This window comes from Anas platyrhynchos, chromosome Z (genome assembly GCF_047663525.1).
Source record: "Anas platyrhynchos isolate ZD024472 breed Pekin duck chromosome Z, IASCAAS_PekinDuck_T2T, whole genome shotgun sequence".
Taxonomy (NCBI): Eukaryota; Metazoa; Chordata; class Aves; order Anseriformes; family Anatidae; genus Anas; species Anas platyrhynchos.
The window spans coordinates 24089553-24112376 of NC_092621.1; the positions used below are offsets into that span (position 1 = coordinate 24089553).

The 22824-nt window shown below is 43.2% G+C and overlaps 1 protein-coding gene across 3 annotated transcripts in view; it reads right to left on the bottom strand.

The window, feature by feature from the left end:
* Positions 1 to 2069: 2069 nt before the first annotated feature.
* The window catches only part of LOC106017260 (uncharacterized protein K02A2.6), a 69534-nt gene continuing 48779 nt past the window's right edge, over positions 2070 to 22824 (bottom strand). For 2 of the 3 annotated variants that reach the window (XR_011805880.1, XM_072031374.1), the window contains one exon: positions 16863 to 20651. The gene's annotated coding sequence lies outside the window, so the exon portion shown is untranslated. Of the gene's footprint in view, positions 2759 to 16862; positions 20652 to 22824 lie in introns of those variants that run through there. The other variant, XM_072031375.1, reaches the window with a different exon arrangement.

Consider the following 22824-nt stretch of genomic DNA (forward strand, 5'->3'; position numbering starts at 1 on the left):
ATGCCGGCTTCCCCCTCCGTTAGAGGTACTGGTGGCGGTTTATTAATTTTTAGAACAAGGTCACAAGTTTACTTGCTGCTGAATCTGAGTTAGCGACCTCGTACCTCGTCTGCAAGCAAACACAAGCCTCCAATATGTGACACTCCCAGTGTTTCTTAACAAGGAGAAGCAAAAATGTAAACCTTGAATTAAACCTCAGCCAGCTGAGGTTACACATTAATACCTCAGCTGCGGGGGTAGAGATGCTTTGATTAGAGCAGACCAGCTCTGTGTCACAAGGAGATCACGACAGTATAAACCCTACTTGGTGGCTGCAGCAGAGGGCTGCGTGGCACTGAGCAGGACCCCAGGGTAGAAAGAAACCGACTCGATGGGTATTTTTTAAAAATTCTGGTTTCCAGTGCAAATACTCTTGAAGCAATGTTGGTGCTCCAGATATGTCCTTAGGAAAATCTGTGGGCAGATGTGAGGGTTTTCTATATGGTTTTCCTTCTGCAGGAGGCTTGGGCAGGGCCTCTGGGAGGTCCCTGGTCTCATGCACAGACCAGACCACGTCTGGCTGTGGAGGACTGGAGGTATGACATTGGTGAGATGAAGACAGAGCCTTCACACAAAGGGAACACATTTCCACAGCATCACAGTAGGGTGGCCATGGCCAGATCCTGCCCCGTGAGGGCTTCTGCCTTCCCCTCCAACCATCGTGACTTTTCCTCAGCTGCAGATCCAGCCCCACAGCTCCATCCTGCCTCAGAGGGGCTGAGCCAGAGGGTGGCAGAGGCTCCAGCCGTCGTCCCCAAAGGGGACGATGCAGCTTCTTATAAGGGCTGGGGGCTGTCAGCAGCTTGCTCAGAGATGCCCTGCTTGTAAATAAAGCTTGCAGCAGTTTCCCACATGCCAGTCCTGCCTGCTTGTGCACCAGAGGAGCACTGGGCAGCAGGCACGTCTTGCTGCTCTGTCTGTGTGTGTATTAATACAAGACAGGAAAGCCCGACGGGATGGCTTACAAACTGCACGGGCCCAAATCTGGCTCACCTTCCCCGGGGGGGGCAACTCCACCAAGGACTGAGGAGTCGCATTGGCTGGTGCCCAAGCTGAGCTTAGCACAAATACTGCTTAACTTTTCCATGAGACATTAGTGATTCCAATAAATCCCCACGTAACACCTTCATTAAGCGGGATTTACTGTAATATGCTATATACGCTTTATGCCTCACCTGCATAAACAGCCATGTTAACGCTATAAATTACTGCGTTTGTATTAATGTATTGCAGGCACCTCAACCAAGGTGAAATGCTTAATGGCTTTCAGCATGCACCCGAACTGCAAGAAGTGTGTAGAGAGACAGAAAAGCTCCTCCAGCAACCGATGCAGAGTGCACAAAGTGCTGTAAGCCTTGCAAAATTATTCCTCCAAAAATAAAAAATAAAAATAAAAAGAAGAAAAGATCTAACCCTCTCTATCCTCCCCCCCCCCCCCCCAAGTTTTGCATATTGCAGCATTAGCGCTAGACTTCAAGGCTTGGTAGCAGAAATTGGCTCTGATTTTCTGAGATATGCATTACATCATAGTCTTCTTTTAGGGCATTATGTCATTCCTGCTGAGACGCATTATCTCGGCTTGGCCCAGCATTAGCGATTTTTGCGGGCCTACTGCAGTGTTCCCAAAGCACTGCTGGGAACCACAGATTGAAATCTGAAGCGTTTATCTTTTACAAAGCTGAAAAAGAGGAAAGATGTTAACATCAGGCATCACTGCCTTCCTTAACCCTCTCCTGACTCTGCTTCCTGCTGGAGCCTGAGTTTGATGTCTTTGAACACGCTGTACAAATACGGTAACCTTTAAAAGCTCACATTAGAGGGGGCATAATACAGTGTTCCTTCCCACTCTCCGAGAAGTGCCCTTGCAGCTGCCTGAATAACACCTCCCCAGTCTTTACAAGGTGTCAACATGAATCAGATTGTACCTACGTGCACGGACAAGCTGTATTCCACAGGCATGGTTAGAGCACACGTTGAGAATAAAAAGGGAAGGCAACAAAAAGCTTTCTGTGACTCAATTCTTATTAAAATTTTTATTTAGTATCAAGCAACCCTGTCATTCTATTTTTTAGTACACCCAGAGACTGTGCCCACTTGACCAGATCTTCGTATCCTGATCCTTTTGGGGCCACAAAAGCAGAATTCCAGGAGGCTTATGCTGGAGAGCAGCTTTTATGCAGGGAATTGAGCAGATATTATCTCTTCTGACTTCAACCATGAAATTAGCAGCTCATTTTGTCTCACTGCATCCAGGGCAGGATTAGAGGCTGTGCCATGGAGGGAACAGACAGGTGCTTACAGGATAAAGAAAAGATATTCCCAAAGCCCCTGAGAATCCCAACACCTCTCTCTCCACAAAAGCACAATTACAAAGAGGGGCTATGAGCAGTAAGAGGAAATGGGAAACATTCAACCATGACTAAATTACAATTCCCTTTCTTATTATAAACTAACACTATTCATTGGAGGCCTTTATTTGTCTGCTCCACTTTTTATTTAAATTGCGTGTTTCAGTGAGTTGTCACATTTTGTTGCTTTAAGGCCCTCTGCTGCAGCCGAAGTGTGCTTTCAAGAAAGATTGCAGCAGCGACTCTTTCCATCATACAGGGATGATGAGCAGCACAACCAGAACTCGGGAGGCAGGACATCATTCAGTCCTGCCAGGGATCGCTTCCCCAGCTGGACTCAGAGCTTTGCCTTTCTTTTCAGATCGCAGCACCTGAATAAAACAGCATTAAAGATGGAAATAAATCCTTATGTTTACTGTATGCCTGCTGTCCCCATCCCAAATTCCATGTTTGCAAAGTGACTTTCTGGCCCTAGCAGCCACCTTCCACAGGCAGAGGTTTTATGGTTTGGGAGCCAAGTGCTGTTAGTAGTTAATATTCCCAGAGAGATGTATGTGGCAAATCCCCATCCTGCTGGACTTCATAGTTGTGACAAGGTTTTGCAGGTAACTCCCAATTACATATAAAGCTGTCACCTACAGTCAGGAAAATCCAGATGGTTTTGTTAAAAAGCTGGTTGTGAGAGGTGGAAAAATGTGTTTCCAGATATTTCCACCAAAAATGCACTCATGGGATTTTTGGTATTGATTCATCTCATTGGTACAGGGTGATGATGTGCTGTAATAACTCACCCAGGGGAAGGCAGTGGGTTACCCACCACCTGAAGCAGCAACAAAGCAGCCTGCAGATGGGTGGGATTGCTGGTTGCTGAGCTCTGAAAGGTCAGGGACTAATGCCTTATATAACACGCTGGGAGATGCTAGACACACCAAGGTGAAATTCTGTTACAGACTGGTACTTTATGGGTCCTGCATGACTCTGGACGTTCAGCTACAATTCACTGGCAGAAGAGGATATATTGATCTGAGAGATCCACACTTCCGAAAGATGCTTTAGTTAAAGGACCACAGCAAAATGTGCTTTAAATTCAGAGCAAGTAAATACAACTACTTTTGCTCCAGACCCTGAGGACTAGTAAACCTGCAGTCACGGCATTATAAAATCACAGGAACAAACTCTGCTGCTAATCAGTGTGGCATAAATCTGGATTATCTCAGACAAAGTAGTGGAGCTACTTTATGCAGGTTTATGCAGGTGACAGCATAATTTGGCCAATGGCGCCCAGCAACGGATTAACACCAGACTGAGCTCATTCAGGTGGACCTGTGCAGGTTTTGTGCTGGAGACAGCATCCTCCAGGCTGTGCAAGGAAGCTTCCTACTAGCAGGAGGTGCTGGATGATGGCTGGTGCTGGGTGGCATCTCCAGGGCAGAATTATAATTCCCCTTGTCCAGGGAGATGGAAGTAGGGACGCTCTAAGCCACAGCTTCCCTGCAGACAGCAGGTCCCTCCTGATTCCTGCAGGGTGGGTGCAGCTCCTCTGATTTAATCATACAAACACGAAGTTGGAAAGGACCTACAAGACTATCTAGTCCAACCTCTGACTTCTCATTGTCAGAGGGCAGTGGGCTCCACACCTCTCAAGCATCCTGGAAGCAGACTCTGCATTTGCAGCACCCCTCAGCTGTAAGAAAGGCGGTGAGGCTGAAGGTGAGCAATACCAGCCTCTACCAGAATTAGTTAAATTCCCCTTCTTAAATTTTCATTTGCCTCTGTCCTTTCCCTTCCGACATCCTCAGACATAATTTACAAAGGGATTCTTTTGATTTTAATTAACTTTAAACTCCTTTTTCTTTGCCCCCGTGGTGTAAAATTAGAAGCCTATTCCTGATTCCCCACTGAGTAGCTCTGGTTTTACAACTGTGTAGCTCTACTGATTTTACCCTTCCCTGAGCTGCAAGTCTCACTGGTGAATTTATGTCAGAGGAAGACGTGAGCCTGCTGCAGCCCCAATGCAAACACCTTAACTCACAGGACTGCAGCTCACTGCTTTAACTCTGGATTAGGTGGGGAAGGAGTCTTCCTGTCAACGAGTGGATCTGTTAAATAGCAATATTTTAAGGAACTGGGTCAAACTTGATAAGTTTTCAAGGAAAAAAAAATGGCAAAAGTATATCAAAGCTCATAATTTCTGTGGCTTTGACATGCAGAGATTTGTTTTACAATGCTGTACCATTTCCATTCGATGTTGAACTTCTCTATTCCTTATTTTGAAACACCGTTCTCCACTTTAAAGTTGATCCAAGTGCCCCCCTAAAAAGGGAAAAAGGTTTTGGAGAACATTAACTAAAGCCAAAATGAAGCTGAAATAGCTTTAAAAGGTCAGCCAGCATTTTGGCATTAATTCAGTAAAATTCTTCAAGCTTTCTTATTGCTTATTTGGTGGCTTTCCCACCATATTTGTTTTCAACTGTCCACACAATCACAAAGCCTGTTTTTCACCCAGCTATTTTGCACATGTCACGGGCAAACCAGACTGAAAACGGTGGGACATGATAAAAGCCCAACCCCTTACTGTGCGCACCTGAACCTGCCCTTCGCCCCAGGGCATCATACATTATCAGACCACTGGCACAAATATCCATTTGTGAAGTGCCCACAGCTTTTGGCTTCACACACAGCCCTCCAGCCATGCCCTCAGCTGCAAGGAACCAGTGTTTTTGTTCATCCCCCATCACTGGAGATCATTTATAGAGAACATCTGCCTTGCATTTTATTCACATGACAAACAACATGGGTCTGATAAAAGCCCATAGTAGCTGTTCTGTTGTCCCTGGCCAGCTTTGTATGAGGCTGATCTCGAAGAGCAGGCTTTCATCTGCTTGCTGCAGTGTTACTGGAGATGGGAGATTTTGGAGTGGGCTAAGAATGTGTGTGAGCAAAGTAGATTTTTTTTTTTTTTTCAAAATGGACTACATCTGTCACTCTTTTTACAGCCTTGTAACTTAAAGGCTTTTAACTTTCAGACTATTGAGAAAAATTCACTTCAGCTGAACACTAACGCAGTCCAGCGTCCAGAGTGAGCACTCAGACCCTGGTACAAGGCTCTGCACTCTGCTCAGTGCAACTGGAGCAAATGGACAAGGATGTACTGGTATTTCTGGAGGCAGGAGTTTCTGCAATATTATATTTCACTGTAACAGTTACCCTTCACTAGACAAGTGCTCCATGTTGCATCAGCACGCCACCATTAAGGGGTGAGCAGGCAGGGCTGCAGGAAATGGTGAATTTGGGTGATACCTGGAGTGACAACACTTGGGAATTAGCAGTGCAAGGTCTCTATGGTGGAAGCCTTGCTTTTCATCACAAATTCACTGTCACCAAGATATAACGAGAAACACCCATATATGCTCAGTGGCAAAATATGGGAAATACCCTGCCCTTTCCCTACCTGAGTTACAGGGGATTGCAAGGTGACGTTGGATTGTACTGCAAAGAGGTGCTGGAAAGGACAGGCTCACACATGAGAGACCGGAGAGTTGGGGGCATTCTGATGATGTGTGGAAATAGCTACCAGAGATATCTGAACTCTGCTGCTGCCAGGAAATCCGTGACCCCAGGAGCCAGCCAGCACTTCATATGCATAGTCCTCCTGGGGGCTGCAGCAGAGCGTGAGCAGAAGGAGCATGTCCCACATCCTCAGCCAAAAAGAGTGCTAGATTTGAAGCAGGTGCTGTGGCCTTGGGGTGACATGTCAGCTTTTGAAGCTCTGCCTGCAGTGGCCTTGCCCTTGTGCCCGGGGCTCATACTGCTGCCCCAGAGGCTGCTGAAATGCCAGGAGGTCAGGCACTTGCTGCATTGCCCTGAGGCCCAAGGAGCTGGGAAGTGCTCCCGTGCACTGGCCAGCCATGTTCAGACCTCTATTGCATGTACAGAAATGAATTTCAAAAGTGGTGGAGAGGCCAAAATACCACATTAGGGCTCTTGTCCTCTTGCTGGCTGGATTGTCTTCTCCTTCTGAGAAGACCTTGCAAAGTCTGAGAGGGGCCCCTATGCTTTCTCCCCTTCTGTAGAGCTGAAAACCTGCCCACCCACACTCTAGTACCTCTTTAAAAAGAGAGGCACCAGGAGCATGTCTCAGCCACAGGGGAGCCTCCTGGGTGCAGCAGCACAGAGACATTGCTCTTGGGAAGGAGCGACTTCTTTCAGCCATGAAACAAAGGAGGATCAAGACCCATCTGTAAAAGTCAGTGCAAGCGAGAGCCACCTGTAACAGTTTGCAAAACATTGCCGGGAATGCAGCTGATGTCTGGAGCCCTTCTCCTCAAGCACAGGCAGCAGCTGGCAAAGGGGGTACAAAATAAGGTGTTTTCCCCAATTTCCTTCCTTTTCTTTGCTCTCCCAGCAGAGCTACAGGCTAACTGTAAGGGAGCAGAGTGAGCTCAGCTGACACAGTTTTAGAAATGAACTCAGTGAGGTGAAAAGATCATTTTTCTCTCCTGACATTTTCAAATACTTAGTCGCTTAATTATCTGTTACCAGAATGTCTCCCTATAAGCACCAGCAATTTCACCCATTAGCAATTAGTGAGAACAGTTATTCTGCTGAACTTTGTGCAGTTGAATAAACAGATTAATGCCCATCCCTCTGATTATGACTACATGGGGCAGATTCCCAGTTGGAGCAAGCTGACTTAGCATTATTCACATTAACATTTTACTTGTATATTTTAAAAGCATTTTAAAAAGCATATATCTTTTTTTTTTTTTTCTCCTTTAAGAAGAATGACTTTATCTCCTCCTATTTGGGTAAGCTAGCAACCATATGCTCTTTTGTCATGCAAAAAAATTCAGCAATGATCCAGCAAACAGATAAACTTCTGCCTTGCACATATTCTGGCTATAGACATACACAGTTTTATAGAGAGCAGCCTGTAAAAATCTGAAATATGCCAGATTGTAGTGAGCTTTAATGAAATAGCCTTCACATTACATCTTCTGGCTCCTAAATATCAAAACAATTCTAAAGAGAATAACTTCTAATGAAGTTAGACAGCAAGTAATAATTACACTGGACAGGTAAAATTGTCAGTGGAGGACTCATACCACAAATGTGATACTGTAATTAGATACATCTTGTCATCTGCAAAAACAAACCTCTGTCACTCCAGAAACTAAACAATCAGTTTCTGTCTTTCAAAGTCTGTAATACAGCAAATTCAGCATTTGTAAGTTAGCTGTTTCTGTATAAAAATCAAGAACAGCAAGAGACTAAAGAAGAGGTCTGGCAATCTTTAAAGGAAAAGAAGCATTCTTTAGAAATGTCTACAGTAGAGAAAAAACAAAAATCAGAGAAAAGTCCCCTTTTCTGTGTTTCTCTGTGTTTTCCCTTGCACTCTCTGTGTTTTCCCTTGCAGTTCTGATGATCCATTTATAACAATGTGTCTGAGAACTTATCTCTCCCTTTTAAAGCTGTTTCAACTTTATAAAATGTGCATGATTTCTGCCATTAATTTGCAAGGTTTTGTTTAGTAAGAACTGCATGCTAGTTACAGGAACAGTGTCTTTATTTTAATTTTATTTTATTTTTAATTAAGTTTAAAAAAAAATCAAATGAAGTTTAAAATAAAAATAAAAAATAAAAGTCCTTAGGGCTGCAGCAGAAAGCTTTGCATGGTTTTGATGAGAGCTGGGACCTCGACACCAGCAGCATCTGTGCTCATGTCTGTACCTACAGTGCAGCTCTCCTCTCTCATTGCCTGTTGGGCAGTGTGGAAGAGACTTAAAACACATGAGCCAGCATGGCTCCAGCAGAGAAACACGAGATACCTGATCGGGTGTCCAAAACCCTGGGCTGGCTGCAAGCCCTCCTGGCCCAGCTCAGAGCCCCCAGGCATCCGAGGGCACCCAGACACGGGGACAAGGCTGTGCCCAGGCCGGGGTGCGCATGGCACACGCGTGATGGCCCTGCCGAGCACTCGTGCCCCGCTGCCCTGGTTGTGAGGGTCCAGTACCCACATCCATATCCAGGCCATGTCACCTCTGTGGTGACATGATGGTGAAGGCAAATGGAGATTTCGCAGCTGAATTTAAATGCCTAAAGAAGCTGATAATATTCTCCGCCATCCCCTCCCTGGTGTGCTCAATGCCAGGTGGAAACCCACCCTGGTCCTTTTGGGGCAATTGGTGTAGGAGGCCAGCCTCCACTGAGGGGCAGCTTCTCCTTCAGGCACAGAAGGGACAAAGCCAGGGGGACTGTGGGCTCACAGAGGGTGAAATTAAAAGTCTGGTAACAGAGGTGGTGACCCCTCAAGAAGCAAGCAGCCCCACCAAACCACTACAGAAAGCCCTGGTACAACTCGGCCCCAGTTGAATCCCAGCCTGGCAGCTCCCAGCACACCCTAAGGGACCCAGTTAGGCTGGGGCCTCCTCTCAGAGCATGATTCAGCCACCTCCAAGCAGGATGCAGGTACTGTTAATAGCTACTCACTGCAGAATGAGGATTTTTATTTACAGGCTCATACGATTTTAACCCTTGGATATGGGAATCATTCACTGTGTGCCATGCCTCTCCTCAGCATTGGCACCAAGGTAGGTCTAACACAGGTGTAATATGAAAGCAGATAACACCCTTCCATGAATGAAAACTGTTAGCAGAAAGCCTCAATCTCATCACTTGGCAGCAAAGAGCAGTGTATGGGCACAGTGGGCTCATTTATTTATGAGAATGTTTACCTTTTTGCAGAGGGATCTGCAAGGTCAGGCACAGACACATCAGCTCGGGATGGAGGGAAGGCAGGAGACCATCCACTCTCCCTGAGCCAGGAAGGACACAAGGGGGCAGGACACAGCTATCCAGCTGTTCTGGAACAGGCTCCTCTCTCATCCCAGGGGAGCCCATGGGACAGGCTCATAAAAGCAAGTGATCCTTACCTTCACCCCACACACAGGGACACATCACAGGTGAGAAGAAAACATAGCCTCCACACAAGCAGCATCTTACAGAAAAGATAAGTGGCTGGAAGTGTACTGTAGTGGCAAAAAGAGTGGATGCCCTCACAGCAGCACACCAAGCCCTCTCATTTAACCAGAAGAAGAGCAAGCAGCTCCTTGTGCAGCATGGCATCTTCACATGCAAAGAGCTGAGTTGTAGGACAAATCCCACAGCCTTGTGTGGACCCCAGAGACCAGGAGTGCACCCAGCAGCTTGCATTGCCCCAGGATGTACCCATCCTGAAGCAGTGACTTTTACATCTTCAACTTTCTGCTCCACAGATGTAGTCATAGCTCACCAGGGCTATACAGATATTCTGGGTTTTGACCTGACAGCTGTTATTGCCTTTAAGCTATCTTTCTGTATCAGCTTGTTCAAAACATACCAACAAACACCAGTTTCCTGAGGTAGTCCTTTAAATAGCTTTTCCCAGTTGTGTATATTCTCTCTACTATCATTAATGTTTGGGCTGTTTATATCTAGGATTTTCTGGGAAGAGGTTTGTAAAGCAAAAGCATAGCTGTGCTGTGCTCCCTCAGCTGCAAGGTCTATTTGAAGGCAACATGCACCACCCAATGCTGTTGTTCAACAGCAATTCAAGGGCCTCATCTGCTGTCAACTGATGAGGTTGCCCTTGCAGTTCAGGACATGTGAACCTTGGCACCAAATGCCAGCAAAGGGGAAAGGGAATAGCCAACAGGCTATGGCTTTCTTACGGCTATTTCTGCAATGTGTCATTTAAGTTAAATGGCTGCCTGTTTCTTTTCCCCATTCAATCTGAAATGCTTCCCCACAGTGCTGACGAGATGACATATCTGGAAGCATTGTGTTTCAGCAGCTCTAAACTTAACAAATGAGTAAGACATGAGCCATATGCTCAGAACAAATTTAGGTAAATTTGGGGAAAACCTGTCCCTGTGGGAATGTCCCTTTCCTCACTCTATCTGCTACAGCATGCCCTAAGTTGGTTCGAATTCCTCCAAGCATTGAAGCTGATTGTGTCTTTCTTCCTGGCCATCACTGCAGAGTTCCTGGGCAGGCAAGGACAGTGTGCAGCACATACCATGCATTGTGCACAGCTCTTGTTCCTGGTGTTTCACTGGGACACATTGACCCCAGCCATAGCTCAGCCACGGGGCCCTGCACCTTCCGGTCAACCTGAGCTGTCCCATGGGTAAGAAGATCCCTATGCAGATGCAGAAGCCATGCAGGAAGGTCTTGCAGACCCACTACCATGTACAAATTAACAGCATCAGGCCTTGCTTAGCTTGGGGTGGCAAAGGCAAAGAAATACAACCTAGGGCACCCACAACTTCACAGATATTGCACTGAGAATTAACCAAAAACTGTTTGACTGTCAGGAACAACCTGCTGAGCTTTTTGAAGGCTGAGCAGACATTCCTCTCCCTTGAGTTCAGTGTATGTCAGTGCCTACTCCTCACCTGGTGCAGCTGCAGGTGGGTTTGGTGCTCCCCAGCACAGTGCATGGCACACATCTCTGATGGAGAGAGTAAAGGAATTGGGGGAGCATCGTGAGCTAGAGCATACAGGTGGTAGTTTGTATACTGTCTGCTTTTGCTTTTTTATTCAGCTAAGGTGGTGGAAATCATTTAATGATCAGGATGTTCATGGGCTGATGGCAGCCAGGGAATATTTAGTAAACAATGGAACTGACACCAGTTAACTTGCCTCCCAAATATTTGCTAGTGTGCTGAAATCCAGTGGAAGACAACAGAAGTAAAGTGAAATGGCAAATTAAGCATTTAATTTGCCATTAAAAACAACAACAACAAAGCTCAGTGTGGTGAAGCAATTGCAGTCAAGTGAACACACACACACACAGACACACGCACAAAAGGCACAGGTTACCAGGCACGTCTGCATCAGCCATTCTGCACAGGGGACTGCAGGCAATCCCGGGACTGAGCAATCCCAGGAGACAATGAGCAATGTTGTTGGCATTTCTTTTTGCAACTAAAAGGGATATCCATACAATATTTTAGTGTATTTGGTAGCAGCATTTTCAATGTTCTCCACAAATTACATACAATAAATTAAAAATAAAACACAAACTCTTTTTTCTTAGCTTGTGTTACCTAGCTGTTCGTTATCCTGGAGACTGAATTTACCTGAAAATCTGTTCCAAAATACATTTTTTTTGTTTTGTTGTTTTTCCATGAATATAGAAGTCATTGTTCAAAGTGCAATTCTGTGCAACTTTAGCACATTGCTAAAAAGATGCTGACAGTGTCAAGATACTGAAGATAAGGGCTGTATAAATGATTTCAGGGCTGGAAAAGAGATACAAGGAAAGACTTCAGAAGTTTGATTTGCACAGTTTAGCAAAGCAACATTCATGTGGCTTCTTTAAGCAGTGAAAATGCTGAGTCCTAGAGGCCCTTTTAAGTTCAGGGAGAAATGCTCTGGCAAAACTAGCAGGTGGAAATTTAAGAAGGAAATGCAACTAAAGAACAGATCACCCTTTTACCTTTTAAAACCCTTTCACCATTTTAAAACAGGATGCAGGGCATATTTTGAACAAACTATCAAGGAAAGTGACAGTTTCTACTAACCAAAAGCATGGGATTTTTAAGAAAGTTTAGTTTTGTCTAGCAAAGTTAGAACATGTGAATTGCAATCAATGTCCTTCAGCAGAGAGGAAATAAAAAATTCTGGAGGAAATTGTTTTCTTCTGCATTAGCTTTGGTGATTATAAAGTGTCTATTCTGCAGATGTGAAAACAAATTCAGAACTACCACCCTGATATCTTACGCTTACTTCAAAGCCCTGGGAAAAATCATCCAGTAATGCCTCTGATACACTGAAAATCATCATGTTTTGCACAAGAAACGAAAGCTGATAATTTTGTAAAGGTCAAATTCTCATATCTGAATGCCACAGGCAGACTCATCTGCTCATCTTACTTAATATAAGAAATTAATAAAACCATTACCTCACCAAGCCTACTCTGGACAGATGGTTATCTTGCTAAATAGATGGCTTAACACAGTAGATCGACTTCGTGCTGAGACAGGAGTGCAGAACACTTTTGATCTGCTGTCTAGAAGCTGCTGTGACCACTTTCCCTCCCTTCTAGGAACAGCAGGGATTTTTTGTTCAGGCAGGTAATGATGGAAAAGATTGTCCAACAAAAGCAGGCACTTGGTTTATGAATAACATAGGCATTAGCTATTTCTGCAGCAAAAATTAGAAGCCATCACACCAAATCTGTGATTTAGGACCACCAAGAGGAGATGTTCTTTGTTTCTTTGTTTTTATAGTACTTCAGTGATCACAGAAAAATTCAGTTACAAGTATTTCCTGATGCTGCTCTTCGGAACTATTATTTTTAGCCTGTATAACTCCTCTCCAACCCCTGAATTTTTGGCAATGCAGAGCAGTAGCTAGGCCAGGAGTTAATGATTATGAGATAAGCATTTATCTCACTTGGTGCCATGTCGGCTTGTTCTACTTTCAAATATTATTTGCTCTTATGCATGCTGTTCTTCTGCCAAAGCTGAAGACGAATTATTATTCTTTTTCCAAGAAAGAAAGCACTGACTGGATTCCAATTAACTGTGTGGGTTTTAAGTACAATCTTTGTATTGCTCCTTTTTTTCCCCCCCATTTATCACTATCACGTACTTGTCATCTGTTACTCTGTACCCTTCCAACTCTTTTCTCATATCTGAAAATACACTTGTAGTAAGAGCATTTGAGCAAAAACTGAGTTTTCAAGTTCTCATCTGAAAAGTCAGGGGGGGGTCTCAGAGGCTTTTTCAGTCTTCTAGCATGCTTAAGCATGCTCCAGAAATGTCCCAATTACAAACATTCATTAAGTAGTTTTCTCCTACACTGTACCCTGCATTCCTTTTGCCCTTAGATTTCATTTTTGTTCTGCAGGATGGAGCCCCAGGTTACTGTCAGGCAGCCAGAGTCATTTACTGTTTCCAGCTCTTTGCTGTGAAGACAGCAACAGCATGAAGGACCAAGAAAAGAGCAACAACCTCCGTTCGTTTTATTATTTATCTAGGAATTGTTTTTTCATGGGTTTTCTTTTCAGTATAAATGTATGGATTTGAGGATGAAAATGGAAGGTATTTCTCTCTACAGAGCAGGTTGCACTTTAGATTTATTTTTTTTCTGTCTAAAGAAATTGGCCACAGAACTATCAGCCACTGTCATGCATAAGCCATTATAAGGAAAAGCAACAAACAGGCAGTATATTATATCCTATATCCTTCTTGTATTTACTATTTGATAACTGATAGCTGGAGTTCAGGTAAAACTCAAAAGCTGACACATTGGAATTACTAAATTCTTTAATATCCTGAACATGGAGTAAGAAATGTAAAATACAGGGAGGTCCCCCCACCCCAGAAAGATATTAATCTGCAAATCCAGTAAAAAACCTACATTGGTCAGATCATCCTCATACTCTGGCTTTCCTAATCAATGTTTTCCACAAGTTTCTCATGTTTTTCTGGTCCATAGCTTATATTTTTCTCGTTTCATTGCTCTGCTGTTTCTGTAAATTTAATTCTGCATTCTGGTCTACTTCTTGTTTTGCCTTACTTATTTACTGACCACATGAAGATATTTTTAAATTTAAAAAATAAATTTTGTTATAACTAATAACCACTGATTTATTCATGCTTCTCTATTTCAAAGCTTTCTTTTCTTTTCTTTTCTTTTCTTTTCTTTTCTTTTCTTTTCTTTTCTTTTCTTTTCTTTTCTTTTCTTTTCTTTTCTTTTCTTTTCTTTTCTTTTCTTTTTGAAGTTGTTTACTAATTAGTCTAACTGATGTACCTGTGAGATGAATTTCTTTTTTATTTTCCTTTTTCCCTTGATATTTAAGTTTTTCTGTGGACTAAACTAAGCAGTAGTTTGTGGTTTCAGGTTTTCAGTAACTAATAATTTTCATCAATTCCACCAACCCCAAACACAAATTGGCTAAAACTTCTCTGGCATATTTTTGTTCTTTGGTCATGAGGAAATAGGAAACAGAAAGAAAAGTTCTGCTGGTGAATCAGTTCTTTCTGGATTTATCAAATTGCAGTACCGAAGGCACATAGAAAAATGCAGCATTAAATTAACTGTTGTGATTCATAAAAGGGCATTCCTCAAAAACTTAAGTAGATATTTAGCGTCATACATGAAGCTAAGAATCCATGTTTATATCTTTTCAAAATTGGACTATAAATAGGATGCACTTTGAATTTTGTAGCAAGATGGATTCAGAATAAGAAATAAATGGTAGCATTTCTAGCAATGAATGCCAAACATTCAAAAACTACAGCAGATAAGACCATTTTAGCAGGAAAGGCTATCTGCTGAAATGATAGGCCCTAAAAGTCATTTTTTTCCTTGTTAATTTTCTATGAAAAAAATAGCAGTAAGGCCAAGGAAATAATGTAAACTGATATAAGATCTGCTTTAACCGGTTTTGTGCCTCGAGGTATATAATCAAGACTAAAAAATGCACCATAAAACTTCAGCGAGAGCATCAGAAATAATCACATCTCACTGCTTCTTCAGCCCCTCTTGTTTTTATTGGTGTGATGATGTCTAACATACGAAAATCAGTTGGATATAAATGTTTCAGTTTATTCCTACTCCTAAGGAATAAATAAAACCTTCTAGGCTGCTAGCAACCTACCAGCTGTACCTGGAGCCATGCAAGTGTATGCTGCCCCCCTTTTATTAAATAAACTTTGGGATGGGGAAATGAGTCAGGACATTGAAGGCTTCCTTAAATCCCAGCAAAGGCATAGATCTGAGAGCAGAGAAAGGAAAACTGCCTGTACTGAAAATGCACATTTCTCCCAAACCTGCAGTAATGCCTTCAGCAGTGCTTTTGTATCTGTGCAGCAAGGCACTTCTCTGCCTGCAGCAGCACACAGACACAGTGCAAACGTGTGCTTGCAGCAGTGTCTATTAACTGCCAGCCCATGAAAATATGTTTGAACTAACAGTGCAGGATCCAAAACACCCAACCAGCTGGCCCATGATGTTCAGGTGCCTAACACAGCAGTGTCTGAATGTAAACACCTGTGCTCGGTGGAGATCAGCGTGGCTTTTACAAACACTGCCAGGTGCAGAATAAAGTATGTTGCTTTCAAGGCATTGGGGAGTTTTGGGAGGGTTCAGAGCCCATTCAGGACTGACTCCCAAGGACTGAGCAGCATAGCGTCACCGCAAGCATGTGAATTCCAGCCATCTGAGCCTCACATGAAGGTGTATTAGTGTGTTAGTGATGGTACACTGAAGGCATGCACAGTGTCGTGTTCTGATTCAAACTGGTTCTAACATTTCTCTGATATATATATATGCTGAGGAGCTTTCTAGGTAGACATTCTTGACATTCTCTTTCTAAAAATCCTCCTTGTAATGTCAGATGATCCTTGCAGTTCCTCCAGGGGCAACCAACTGCTCCAAGAGGGAGGCTCTGCTACGTCTGTCGGTGGCTGGAAAGCTGGCACAGGCATGGTGGACAGTGGCCATTCATGACACCAGCTGGTGGAGTGATGCATTTTCTCCCCAAATGTTCCCCTCCTTCTGGACAGTACTTCTAATCTGCAGTGGCTACAGCCCAAGGCAGGAGAAGGTGGTTGCTCTGACAGCACAGGACAAAGCACATGGACATCAGTACTGTATCTCCGCCAGCCCTGAGTCACCCTGGGATCCATCTCCAAGCAGAGCATCCATTCCTCATGCCTGAATCTGCACAGGATGTGCAGGAGGACTCGGGAGTTTGGCCAATACTGTTAGTGCAGCCATCTGTTAACAGACCTCCTACTTCCATAAAATGTGCAGGAACCTCCCTCTTGACCTCTCGCAAATTTGATTTAAATTGACATAGTTCAAAAGTCACCAAAGTGACAGACGGAGGCTGAGGTTGCATAAGCACCGTCTCCCCAGGAAAGCAGGGTAAACAGCAGAGAAATGAGACAGAGAGAGAGGAAGGAGGATGGCTTTACTAGGACATTATAGATCAAATTTATGCAAAAAGTCTAGTGACCATCCAGCTCAATAACAAAGGTGAACATTAATCATCTGGCAGTAAAGGGATTCTGACTTCTATGATCCAGAAAAGAAAAAAAAAAAAAGTTTTTTAGAAATCCTGAAAATCCAAAGTATACCCTGAAAAAATCATATCTGACATCAACTCTGAGACAATAAAATGAAGAAAACAATACCGTGGTAAAGGGGAAGAAAAAAAAGGCAAACATAGCTCAGCTTCTAAAATAAACTTGGGCTGCTTCTGAAGTCTCTTTCCATTTCCCAGACCTAGAAATGAACAGAAGGAAAAATATGCAAACTCTAAGGGAACATTTATTTTAAAAATTGTCTGACTATTTGCTGGAACATCAGAGAACTGAATAGCTAAATACTGTGTGTCAACCAAAAAAGGAAATGACAAATGAACCAAAGCTATTTTTGGTGTAACTATATATACAAACAACAATAAAACCAAAAACCTGTAATATCAAAAATAGAGTTTATTGTGTTTTACCTTCTGACACCAATCATGAAAGCAGTGCTATTTCCCAACTGTTTAGTTAGCCCCACCTGCCACAGATCTAGCTGCAACCATTACACCCCATTGTCGGGGAAGGATTCTTGCCACTATACTCTGCAGAAAAACAAAAACAAAAACAGTGGTAAAAGAAATACTGAAAAGTGGTGATGAGGTTCAAAAAATAAGCATAATTATTTTGTACACTCTGTCTCAGCAACCAGGCATTCTCCTTTGAAGCTGAACAGCTTCCCTAAGCATTGTACAACCAAACTCCATAGCCCCATTTGCCTACTGGCTCCCCTCTGCTCTTCCTCCCCTCCACTCTTTCCAGGATGTGGCTAAATTTGCCAAGAATGCTTCAAAGTGAAGACAGAACATGATGAACTCGTTTTTCCATGTACCATGGTATGGAGACTTATTTCCATCTGGCCAGCTCATGGCTTCACTCCACAAACAATTTCAAGTTTGAAACTCCCTGTGACCAACAGAAGAAAAGTTGTGGTCCTGTCCTGCTCCAACACCAGATCTCAGCCTTCTCCCTCTGGTGCCAATGGCCTCTGCCCATCACCTCCTCCCACCTTCTTCTCTTTTTCTCCCAGGCAATATGAAGATCAGCAAGCAAATTGGCATGGAGCCCTAAGAGCACAGTGGTTCACCTTAGTATGAACATCCTATTTTGTGTACAGGTAATATGCTGCACAAGGTATTCCAATGTGTTTTTCAGGAAAATATTTCACCACTATTTTTTTTTCTCTTCAAAAAATAAAATCATCTGCTTTAAGAATACCATCACCTGTGGTTTTCTTCAGATTTCTCCTTTTTATGACTGGTGTAGATCATTACTCAAGGAAATGAGGTTAAAAAACTCTTTAGGGCAGATGCTAAATGCTGCAGCACTGTGGTGGGAAAACCAATAAGAGGTAAGGTAGGAAAAAACGTCATCAAAGAAATAACCAGGAGAGACACAATCTGGGGGGTTCTACTTAGTGATGTGACTAGAGGTGTGAAACAAAAGTCAGAGGTAGGATCCTGGCTGGCTCTTTCTAACAGCATTTCTTAAAGCAGGCAAAAGCAACCAAAAAGGCAGCCATATACAGCTATACAACCTGAGTGACACAAAAGTGACTGGGAATGGTGCACTAACGTGGAGGAAACTGGACACAAATCTTTGTGGATTTACAAAGTTTTACTAAAGTTCAGTCACCATGATGAGACCCTTCCTCCACTAGGGAAATGAGAGGGAGAGACCCCTCATTAAGAACTGCAGCACTCTGTGTACAATTCCCATCAAAACACAGCAAAGCTGCCCATTGCTATCAGTGCATGAGCCCTAAGCCCACAATCTCCCCCTTCCCACACACAGGGGGCTCCCAGCATGGGACAGGTGCAGCCTTGGGCTGGTTCCAGTCCTGCTCGTATCTCCCACAGACCTCGCTCTCCAAAGTTTTATTAAAACAGGACTTTGGGTATTTTTGTCACATAATCAGCTTGTTTTCCTTGTCCGTCCTGAGAAAGTGCTCAGGGTGATGTTTACAGCTCTGGATACAGACAAAACTGTGGGTGCAGGCATCCGGGAGAGCCGCTGGTGCTTCCCTCACAGATCAAGGCCATGTTTGGCCCTTACAAGAGCCTTGGGGCAGAGAGAAGAAAGACTAAGCATTGGAAACTCAGCACTTCTTCTCTTCCCTGACCCACAGTTGTAGTGCTTCTGAGACATCAGCCAAGGGAGGGAGCCTGGACAGGGGAGTGGGTAAAGACTGACCCTCACCATGAAGGCAAGGACTTCTGAGCCCACTCATAGGCAAGGCAAGGAGCAGAAGGAAGAACAGCCTGCTAAAAGCAGCAGCTGCTGGAAGGCTCCCCAGAGGGGAAGCTGCAGCCATGGGGAGCTCCAGTGAATCTTAATGGGGACCTGAGGGACAAGCTGTAATTTAGTAATTGGTCTGGACAAAGTGACACAACTCCCTCACCACTGCCTGTACTACCCTAAACCAGATGTTTCTGATTCCAGTTCAATATTGCAAGTGTTTTCACATGATATCAGGTCTTTAAAAATGCATGAAAGAAGAGAAAGGGTTGAGCCAACTTCCCACCCACCAGACATCAGTTTTCCAGTAAGATTTTGCTATTTCCATAACTGTTCTCCAGTGCATTTAGAATTGACATGAGTGCCCAGGGCTGGTCATTGGTGCCTAAACAACCACTAGAAATCATCTGATAGACTGGTGTTTAATTAAACAAGTGTACCTCTATGTTAGCACCCACCTGTATCTATCACTGTACTTCTGCAGTCAGTGTGATTTCTCAGCACTAATCATCTGGAAAATATGAAAGATCCTCCTACATTTAATGCTTTAAGTAGGAAACAGGTTCAGGCTGATCAACTCTAACACATTGGGATTACTGTGCTGATCACCACTGCCTTTGGGTTTCTTACATGTCTCTTTCAAAATTATTATTTTCCCTTCTCTTAATTGTTTTACATAGATTAGACCTTTGCAGTCAAATAGTTTTGTTGCTAGAGAAGGACTGAGAGGTACTGAATCATTTGTTTCTCTCTTTTTTTTTTTTGTCTCCTCAAAATCAGCTTGTTATGACATTACCCACCAGAAGAAATCACACTGCAATAGTTTCTGTTACAGTTTAAAGAGGAACTTATAAGTGTGTGGTATTCACATTGAACTGTCTGAGCAAAACAGGAAGGATTAGGTTTGAGGTACATTTGTATGTAAATGTACTTTATATCCTATGTGACCTCGTATGTACATAAGCTCAAACACACACGACACTATTCAGTTGCTCACAGCTAGCCTACTTAAACCATAAATATAATGTCAGGTTCTTAGCTGATATAAATCACCATCACCCTGGTGCCATCCCCCTTTTCACGTCATCCCTATACTATGCACCTCAAGTCCAGAGGAGAAAACTGAAGGGTCTACCCATTCCAGAAGACACGTATTTCTTTTTCTTCTGATGTCCCTTCCATAGGATTTCCCATCTCCTCCTACCTAAAACAGATGTTCTGACCACAAACAGAAGGCATTGTTTCAGGATGAGATGGAAATATAGGAGATAGTGCCTGGAAGCATGTAATTAATGTAAGCACCCACAAGAAGGACACATGGTTTGCTGTGCTCCAAAACATATGTTTGCCTTTAAATACAAAGACAAAATTAAGTGAAGGACAACTTATTCTGTGCAGTTAAATGTTTACATCAGTAAACACTGTGGCCCAGGAGAGTGACTGCAAAGTATTCAAGTCCAAGATGCAGTTAAGATCTGAAGAAAGTCTCTCTTTGACATCTGTGAGTTTAGGATGACATCCTCACAGGGTGGGTGCAGCGCAGATAGTATGCAGTGACCAGACATCATCACTTTTAGCAAGTATTAGGTGACACTGCCCTCAGACGGTCAAGTTGGAGTAGGTAAACTTTTCCTAATTCTTTATGTAAACTTAAAGGCAGAGCTTAACAGCTAGCTAAAAGCATTTCAAGCAGTGCAGTTTAAATAAGTTCATAATTTCTCCATCACACTGGGCTGCTGAGGAAAATTGTTATTTCTTTGTTCACAGCCATCAGTAACCTAGGGTGCAAATATTCCATCTTAGGAAAAATGCAAACTTGCAAGAAGGGTCAAAGTGAAAGTTTCAAACACAGGCAGCTCTAATGGTCTTTCAGCTTCTTTCCATTTTTGCTGAATTCATCCTAGGAAGAAGAACAACGTGCTCCATAGAATCAGACCTTCAGCTGAAAAGCAAGAACAGGAAGGAAATTAAAAGGAAAAATCCTGCTCTACATAAAACCTTTGTACCATAGCTAAATTTGTCTAGAAAGTTAACATTAGAGAAATTAAATGGGCACTGCAAACTCCTCCATTAGTTGAGGGAATATTATACTAACATCAGATACAGAATACAATTAGGTTTTTATAGCATCTTTTATGTTCAAGGTATGAGAGTGCTGTGTGCAGTGTGATACTGGGGAAGAAGTAATGGGTTATACCACAGCTCGCAGAAAATGAGGGGCACTGGAGAAACAGCCAAAAGATTCAGGACAGACTTAGTCACCTATCTTACTTCTGTGGACATTGGCATCCTATGGTTATTTGTATTTATGGGTTTTCTGCAGAATCTACATTGTGTCATCCCAGAAACAGTGACACAGTTTCTCAGAGGGATGGACTGAAATGGTATTTTGGGCATGGGCAGGGTGACAGAAGGCCCCAGGGCCAGGTCCCCAGAGACATCAGGACTATGAGTGTCCTCAGAGGGGCCTGAGGTACCACTTGGAGCAGACACCTGAGGAGCCCAGCTTAATCTCTGTGGACAGTCATGTCGCTATTTGTCAGAGATAATTCATGCTTCTGCTTCCAGATGGGATGCCTCATGCCTTCCCTGACTGTGCTGGAGCCCACCCCACCACATAAGCCACTCAGACAGAGGCATCTGTTTGGGATGTCAAACTTTGGGAAACCATCAACAGCTGGGAAGCTGACAAGTCCCTCTGCTCTATTTAGGAGAGGCTGAGTTAGGAAGATAATTCATATTTCATAAAATGGGGGCTGGAAACTCCTCCAGACAGGTAGGAATTCAAAGGGACTCCCCTAAAACCCTGGGGAGTTTAATCTGGAGTGGGTGAGTTCAGAAACAAGCTCAGTGGGCACAATGCAGTGCAACAGGAAAACACCATTTTCCCTTCCCTACTGGTAAACTGCTTCTTTTTGTCCTCCTGCTTATCCAGTCTAAACAAAAAAGACGTTTCAGTCTAATCCTCTGAATTTCCATGGGAGATTTTAATACAAAACCAAGGAGAGCCAAGTCCTAAAATCCTTTTCATATATCTTCTGAGAAAACAAGTAAATAAAATCTCATCTTCTGGTTAAGCAGATAAAGCAGTGGTTGCACTTTGAAAACATGGCTGATGGCAGGCAAAATGTGCCCCTTCCAAATGCTCTCCGTAAGGTCATTTCCTTAATCAAAAGAAAACTAATCCTCTTGCACTAGATAACGGGCTTAGCTAGCCGGTGATTTTACTACTTCAGACAAAGGTTCTTTGAATTCAGAGATGAAAAGTGTCAGAGATTTGAAATGCTTGAAGAGCACTAAGCGGAAAGTACTTAGGTATATAAGAGTAAAAAAAAATAAAAAATAAAAAGAGATTTAAAAAAAAATAATAATAAAAAAGTAGCTTCTGAAGGTACAAGGATGTTTTTCCATCTAGACTTCCATTATCACCTGTTGTATTTCGGTCTGTCATTCAGACACTGAGATAGCCTTTGCCACCTGACAAGTGTTATGAAGCAATGTCTGTGCAGAAGGCATTGTGCACAAGACACTGTGCTAGCTTTTTCCATAAGACCTCTTTCCACTGCATTGGTGCCTGCCTTGGCTGCAGTGGGACAGAGCAGTGTGATTGAAGAAATTGAGGCTTGGCTGCAAGAACTTCCAAACTCTCCCAGCAACTGTAAATGGGAGGCAGATGTCCACCTGCTCTTCTGCAAAGGCTTTTCACAGAGTTTAATTGGCCAAGAAATATAAAGGACAAACAGCCTTATCCTTAAAAAAAATAAAATGGTTGACTAAACAAAAGAAGTGACTCAGAGTAATTCCAGCTGACTTCCTTTGTGACCTCTGTCACCTCTCTGAAATGAAAAGTTCAAGACATTTACAGAATAAATATATTTTCCAATATTTGAAAATGATAGTCTTGGTAAATCCATCCTCCAGCATCTCTGTGAAATAGGGATAATAGTCTCTCTCCTGCAGAAGGTTTACGGCAATAAAACAGTATATTACCTTCCAATGTACTTGAAACTCTGGATAATTGAGAAAACAATTGTCCCTTGCAGAAATTCAGTCCCTCTCCTTAGATTCGCTCAGGCAGCTCCCCCCCTCCCCACCATGCACACACATTTATACCA